The sequence below is a fragment of the Arachis hypogaea genome, chromosome 18 (genome assembly GCF_003086295.3).
Source record: "Arachis hypogaea cultivar Tifrunner chromosome 18, arahy.Tifrunner.gnm2.J5K5, whole genome shotgun sequence".
In the NCBI taxonomy this organism is placed as follows: Eukaryota; Viridiplantae; Streptophyta; class Magnoliopsida; order Fabales; family Fabaceae; genus Arachis; species Arachis hypogaea.
Genome location: NC_092053.1, coordinates 16,440,761 through 16,448,979, shown reverse-complemented (window position 1 = coordinate 16,448,979; position 8,219 = coordinate 16,440,761). Strand labels below are relative to the sequence as shown.

At 40.2% G+C, this 8,219-nt stretch overlaps 1 non-coding gene across 1 annotated transcript; it reads right to left on the bottom strand.

The window, feature by feature from the left end:
- Positions 1–241: 241 nt before the first annotated feature.
- On the bottom strand, positions 242–349 carry LOC112774115 (small nucleolar RNA R71). Its single transcript, XR_003188619.1, has one exon. It is a non-coding gene; the product is annotated as a small nucleolar RNA R71 (small nucleolar RNA).
- Positions 350–8,219: the final 7,870 nt, after the last annotated feature.

Here is an 8,219-nt window from a genome sequence, read left to right as displayed (position 1 = left end):
CAAGTTTCATGGACTTCCATCTGAAGATCCTTTTCAGTTCTTAACTGAATTCTTGCAGATATGTGATACTGTTAAGACTAATGGAGTAGATCCTGAAGTATACAGGCTTATGCTTTTCCCTTTTGTTGTAAGAGACAGAGCTAGATTATGGTTGGATTCTCAACCCAGAGACAGCCTGAACTCTTGGGATAAGCTGGTCACGGCTTTCTTAGCCAAGTACTTTCCTCCTCAAAAGCTGAGCAAGCTTAGAGCTGATGTTCAAACCTTCAGACAGAAAGAAGGTGAATCCCTCTATGAAGCTTGGGAAAGATACAAACAGATGACCAAAAAGTGTCCTTCTGACATGCTTTCAGAATGGACCATCCTAGATATATTCTATGATGGTTTATCTGAGCTATCAAAGATGTCACTGGACACTTCTGCAGGTGGATCCATTCACCTAAAGAAAACGCCTGCAGAAGCTCAAGAACTCATTGACATGGTTGCTAATAACCAGTTCATGTACACTTCTGAAAGGAATCCTGTGAGTAATGGGACGCCTATGAAGAAGGGAGTTCTTGAGGTTGATACTCTGAATGCCATATTGGCTCAGAATAAAATATTGACTCAGCAAGTCAATATGATTTCTCAGAGTCTGCATGGAATGCAAGCTGCATCCAACAGTACTCAAGAAGCATCTTCTGAAGAAGAAGCTTATGATCCTGAGAACCCTGCAATAGCAGAGGTAAATTACTTAGGTGAACCTTATGGAAACACCTATAACTCAACATGGAGAAATCATCCAAATTTCTCATGGAAGGATCAAAAGCCCCAACAAGGCTTTAATAATGGTGGAAGAAACAGGTTTAGCAATAGCAAGCCTTTTCCATCATCCACTCAGCAACAGACAGAGAACCCTGAACAAAATGCTTCTAATTTAGCAAATCTAGTATCTGATCTATCTAAGGCCACTGTAAGTTTCATGAATGAAACAAGGTCTTCCATTAGAAATTTGGAAGCACAAGTGGGCCAGTTGAGTAAAAGGATCACTGAAATCCCTCCTAGTACTCTCCCAAGTAATACAGAAGAGAACCCAAAAGGAGAGTGCAAGGCCATTGACATAAGTGCCATGGCCGAACCTGTGAGGAGAGGAGAGGACGTGAATCCCAAGGAGGAAGACCTCCTGGGACGTCCAGTGACCAATAAGGAGCTTCCCTCTGAGGAACCAAAGGACTCTGAGGCTCATCTAGAGACCATAGAGATTCCATTGAACCTCCTTATACCCTTCATGAGCTCTGATGAGTATTCCTCTTCTGAAGAGAATGAGGATGTTACTGAAGAGCAAACTGCCAAGTTTCTTGGTGCAATCATGAAGCTGAATGCCAAATTATTTGGCATTGATACTTGGGAAGTTGAACCTCCCTTGTTCATCAATGAACTAAGTGATCTGGATCAACTGACATTGCCTCAGAAGAGACAGGATCCTGGAAAGTTCATAATACCCTGCACCATAGGCACCATGGTCTTTAAGGCTCTGTGTGACCTTGGTTCAGGAATAAACCTCATGCCCCTCTCTGTAATAGAGAAACTGGGAATCTATGGGGTGCAAGCTGCTAAAATCTCATTAGAGATGGCAGACAGCTCTAGAAAACAGGCTTATGGACAAGTAGAGGACGTGTTAGTAAAGGTTGAAGGCCTTTACATCCCTGCTGATTTCATAGTCCTGGATACTGGAAAGGAAGAGGATGAATCCATCATCCTAGGAAGACCTTTCCTGGCCACAGCAAGAGCTGTGATTGATGTTGACAGAGGTGAAATAGTCCTCCAATGGAATGAGGACTCCCTTGTGTTTAAAACTCAAGGATCTCCCTCTGCAACCATGGAGAGGAAGCAGAAAAAGCTTCTCTCCAAACAGAGTCAATCAGAGCCCCCACAGTCAAACTCTAAGTTTGGTGTTGGGAGGCCACAACCAAACTCTAAGTTTGGTGTTGAACTCCCATATCCAAACTCTAAGTTTGGTGTTGGAGAGTCTCAACAAAGTTCTGCACATCTGTGAGGCTCCATGAGAGCCCTCTGTCAAGCTATTGACATTAAAGAAGCGCTTGTTGGGAGGCAACCCAATGTTTATCTAATTCTTATTTTTATTGTTTTTCATGTTTTCTTAGGTTCATGATCATGTGGAGTCACAAAATAAATAGAAAAATTGAAAACGGAATCAAAAACAGCAGAAGAAAAATCACACCCTGGAGGAGCATCTGTCTGGCGTTCAGCGCCAGAACAGAGCATGGTTCTAGCGCTGAACGCCCAAAATGGGCAGCTTCTGGGCGCTGAACGCCAGAACAGGCATGGTTCTGGCGTTCAACGCCAGAAATGGCACACAAATGGGCGCTGAACGCCCAAAATGGCCACCAACCTGGCGCTGAACGCCCAGAGTTGGGTACAAAGGCATTTTTACATGCCTAATGGGTGCAGGGATGTAATTCCTTGAACACCTCAGGATCTGTGGACCCCACAGGATCCACTCAGGATCTGTGCACAGGATCCCCACCTACCTCCACTCACTTCTTCTCACCACTCTCTTTCACACAACCCCATAAACACTCTTCCCCAAAAACCCTTCACCAATCACCTCAATCTCTCTTCCCCATCACCTCTTCACCACTCACATCCATCCACTCTTCCCCATAAACCTACCTCATAAACCCCACCTACCTTCAAAATTCAAAACCAAATCCACCCATATGGCCGAACCTTAACCCCCCCTCCCTTCCCTATATAAAGACCTCCATTCTTCATCAAATTCACACAACACACCCCTCTATACTCCTCTTGGCCGAAACCACATCTCCCTCCCCCCTCCATATTTCTTCTTCTTCTTCTTCTATTCTTTTGTTTATTGCTCGAGGGCGAGCAATATTCTAAGTTTGGTGTGGTAAAAGCATAGCTTTTTTGTTTTTCCATTACCATTGATGGCACCTAAGACCGGAGAATCCTCTAGAAGAGGGAAAGGGAAGATAAAAGCTTCCACATCCGAGTCATGGGAGATGGAAAGGTTCATCTCCAAAGCCCATTAAGACCACTTCTATGATGTTGTGGCCAAGAAGAAGGTGATCCCTGAGGTCCCTTTTAAACTCAAAAGAAATGAGTATCCGGAGATCTGACATGAAATTCAAAGAAGAGGTTGGGAAGTTCTAACAAATCTCATCCAACAAGTCGGCATCCTAATGGTTCAAGAGTTCTATGCCAATGCATGGATCACCAAGAACCATGATCAAAGTAAGAACCCGGATCCAAAGAACTATGTTACAATGGTTCGGGGGAAATACTTGGATTTTAGTCCGGAGAATGTGAGGTTGGCGTTCAACTTGCCATACATGGAAGAAAACGCACGCCCCTACACAAGGAGAGTCAACTTTGATCAAAGGTTGGACCAAGTCCTTATGGACATATGTGTAGAAGGAGCTCAATGGAAGATTGACTCCAAAGGCAAGCCGGTTCAACTAAGAAGATTGGACCTCAAGCCTATTGCTAGAGGATGGTTGGAGTTTATTCAATGCTCAATCATTCCCACTAGCAACCGGTCTGAAGTTACTATAGATCGGGCCATCATGATCCATAGCATCATGATTGGAGAAGAGGTAGAAGTTTATGAGATTATACCTCAAGAACTCTACAAGGTGGCTGACAAGTCCTCCACCATGGCAAGGTTAGCCTTTCCTCACCTCATTTGCCACCTATGCAATTCAGCTGGGATTGACATAGAGGGAGATATCCTCATTAAAGAGGAAAAGCCCATCACTAAGAAAAAGATGGAGCAAGCAAGAGAGCCCAATCATGGAGCTCAAGAGGCGCAAGAAGCTCATCACCATGGGATTCCGGAAATGCCTCAAATGCACTTTCCTCCACAAAACTATTGGGAGCACATCAACACCTCCCTAGAAGAATTGAGTTCCAATATGGGACAACTAAGGGTGGAACATCAAGAGCACTCCATCATGCTTCATGAAATAAGAGAAGATCAAAAAGCAATGAGGGAGGAGCAACAAAGACAAGGAAGAGACATAGAAGAGCTCAAGGACATCATTGGTTCCTCAAGAAGGAAACGCCACCATCACTAAGGTGGATTCATTCCTTGTTCTTGCTTTCTCTGTTTTTCGTTTTCTATATTATGTGCTTATCTATGTTTGTGCCTTCATTACATGATCATTAGTAGTTAGTAACTTTGTCTTAAAGATATGAATGTCCTATGAATCCATCACCTCTCTTAAATGAAAAATGTTTTAATTCAAAAGAACAAGAAGTACATAAGTTTTGAATTTATCCTTGAACTTAGCCTAATTATATTGATGTGGTGACAATGCTTCTTGTTTTCTGAATGTATGCTTGAACAGTGCATATGTCTTTTGAAGTTGTTGTTTAAGAATGTTAAATATATTGGCTCTTGAAAGAATGATGACCAGGAGACATGTTATTTGATAATCTGAAAAATCATAAAAATGATTCTTGAAGCAAGAAAAAGCAGCAAAGAACAAAGCTTGCAGAAAAAAAAATAATAATATAGGCGAAAAAAAAAATATTTAGAAAGAAAAAGAAAAAGCAAGCAGAAAAAGCCAAAGCTCTTAAAACCAAGAGGCAAGAGCAAATAAAAAAGATCCCAAAGGCTTTGAGCATCAGTGGATAGGAGGGCCTAAAGGAATAAAATCCTGGTCTAAGCGGCTAAACCAAGGTGTCCCTAACCATGTGCTTGTGGCGTGTAGGTGTCAAGTGAAAACTTGAGACTGAGCGGTTAAAGTCAAGGTCCAAAGCAAAAACAAAGAGTGTGCTTAAGAACCCTGGACACCTCTAATTGGGGACTTTAGCAAAGCTGAGTCACAATCTGAAAAGGTTCACCCAATTATGTGTCTGTGGCATTTATGTATCCGGTGGTAATACTGGAAAACAAAGTGCTTAGGGCCACGGCCAAGACTCATAAAGAAGCTGTGTTCAAGAATCATCATACTGAACTAGGAGAGTCAATAACACTATTCGAAATCTGAAGTTCCTATAGATGCCAATCATTCTGAACCTCAATGGATAAAGTGAGATGCCAAAACTATTCAAGAGGCAAAAAACTATAAGTCCCGCTCATATGATTGAAGCTCTGTTTCATTGATAGTTTGGAATTTATAGTATATTCTCTTCTTTTTATCCTATTTGATTTTTAGTTGCTTGGGGACAAGCAACAATTTAAGTTTGGTGTTGTGATGAGCGGATAATTTATACGCTTTTTGACATTGTTTTTAGTATGTTTTTAGTAGGATCTAGTTACTTTTAGGGATGTTTTCATTAGTTTTTATGTTAAATTCATATTTCTGGACTTTACTATGAGTTTGTGTGTTTTTCTGTGATTTCAGGTATTTTCTAGCTGAAATTGAGGGACTTGAGCAAAAATCAGATTCAGAGGTTGAAGAAGGACTGCTGATGCTGTTGGATTCTGACCTCCCTGCACTCAAAGTGGATTTTCTGGAGCTACAGAACTCGAAATGGCGCGCTTTCAATTGCGATGGAAAGTAGACATCCAGGGCTTTCCAGCAATATATAATAGTCCATACTTTGGCCAAGAAGTGATGACGTAAACTGGCGTTCAACGCCAGCCTTCTGCCCAAATCTGGCGTCCAGCGCCAGAAAAGGATCCAAAACCAGAGTTGAACGCCCAAACTGGCACAGAAACTGGCGTTCAACTCCACAAATGGCCTCTGCACGTGCAACACTCAGGCTCAGCCCAAACACACACCAAGTGGGCCCCGGAAGTGGATTTATGCATCAATTACTTACTCATGTAAACCCTAGTAGCTAGTTTATTATAAATAGGACCTTTTACTATTGTATTAGGCATCTTTTGATCATCTTTTGACCATCTTTGATCATCTTAGGATCTTAGGATCATCTTTGAACGCATTGTTCTTAGATCAAGGGGGCTGGCCATCTTGGCCATGCCTGGACCTTCACTTATGTATTTTCAACGGTAGAGTTTCTACACTCCATAGATTAAGGTGTGGAGCTCTGCTGTTCCTCAAAGATTAATGCAAAGTACTACTGTTTTCTATTCAATTCATCTTATTTCGCTTCTAAGATATCCATTCGCACCCAAGAACGTGATGAAGGTGATGATTATGTGTGACGCTCATCACCATTCTCCCCTATGAACACGTGCCTGACAAACACTTCCGTTCTACATGAAATAAGCTAGAATGAATATCTCTTAGATTTCCTAATCAGAATCTTCGTAGCGTAAGCTAGAATGATGGCGGCATTCAAGAGAATCCGGAAAGTCTAAACCTTGTCTGTGGTATTCCAAGTAGGATTCAATGATTGAATGACTGTGACGAGCTTCAAACTCGCGATTGTGGGGCGTTAGTGACAGACGCAAAAGAATCAATGGATTCTATTCCGACATGATCGAGAACCGACAGATGAATAGCCGTGCTGTGACAGAGCATGTTAGCATATTATTCACTGAGAGGAGGGGATGTAGCCACTGACAACGGTGATGCCCTTGCATAAAGCCAGCCATGGAAAGGAGTAAGACTGATTGGATGAAGATAGCAGGAAAGCAGAGATTCAGAGGAACAAATGCATCTCCATACGCTTATCTGAAATTCTCACCAATGACTTACATAAGTATTTCTATCTTTTATTATTTATCTTTTGATTATCTAATCCAATCACATTTGACCCTACCTGACTGAGATTTGCAAGGTGACCATAGCTTGCTTCATACCAACAATCTCCGTGGGATTCGACCCTTACTCACGTAAGGTTTTACTTGAACGACCCAGTACACTTGCTGGTCAGTTACACGGAGTTGTGAACCGTGGTCTTGGCATCATGTTTTGGCGCCACTACCAGGGAAAGAAAGAGCGATGAATTTTACATAAGTGTAATCACGATTCCGCGTATCACCAGACCACCATGACTGATTCACAATATCCCTATACCCAGGATGAGTAGCCCAAGCAACAACAAATCGGAAAGGTCGATTCCCTTTAGGCTGAGGACGACCTTTACAACGCACCAGAATAGGGCAATGATCAGACTGAAGCCTATTTAAAACTTCTGCATAAGCCTCTGGAAAGATAGATCATCAACTACTATTTATACAGTTTAGTTGTACTTATTAGTTACCAAAATATTTTTATGAGTAAAGTATCGTTTTTGTCCCCAACGTTTGGGGTAAGTCCTGTTTGTGTCCCTAACGTTTAAATCGTCCTATTTGTATCCTTAACGTTTATAAAAGTGATTCAATGTTATCCTACTATCAATTATACTAACAAATCAGATTATATTTTTCAATTATTCTCACCTGGATGTATTCATTCTCAATTAGGTCTCACTTGGATGTGGTCGATTTTAATATTATACCCACTATTTGTGTTTAGATTCAATTATGTTCTTAGAAAAGTGAATTATGTAAATGTTATAGGAATTAGTTTTAACATTTGATGAGTTATTTTTCGGAGTAGATCATCGATTCTATCCCAAACATTTATATTCTAACTTCAAAAAGAGGTTTTTAAAACTCAAACTAAAGCGTTTATGATGTGTAATTGATGGCAGGATAACATTGAATCACTTTTACAAATATTAGGGATACAAATAGGACGATTTAAACGTTAGGGACACAAATAGGATTTACCCCAAACGTCGAGGACAAAAACGATACTTTACTCTATTTTTATTGATGTTATATTTTTTCAAGCATCGATTAAAGTCTCAAAATGTAGCGATATCAAACTCAACTTAAAATGTAGCGATATCAAACTCAACCTAAAGTTAATTTAGCACAGCACATGAATGGAAACTTCACATACCCATATACATGAAAAAATATTGAATGATAAAAGATTATACTTTATCAAATAATTGAAAAAAAAAATTGAGAATATCTATCCCCTCGTATTGATACTTGAAATTTTACCAATGTCTTAATTTGGTTAAGGCCTCAAAATATCAACTCAACCTAAAAGTTAATTCAGCACAGTACATGAATGAAAACTTTCACATGCCCAAAATATTGATAGTGTTTGTTATGATGTCTAAAAGATATTGTCTAATTGTTAAAATAGGTTAAATAATTAATTTTAAAGTTAAAAGGTAAAAATTTTTAAATATTTTAAAGTTACTATAAAAAGTAATTTAAAAAAAATTAGACAGCAAACAAAAGGCACCATAAAAGAATTAAAAAAAGAAACCATGAAAAA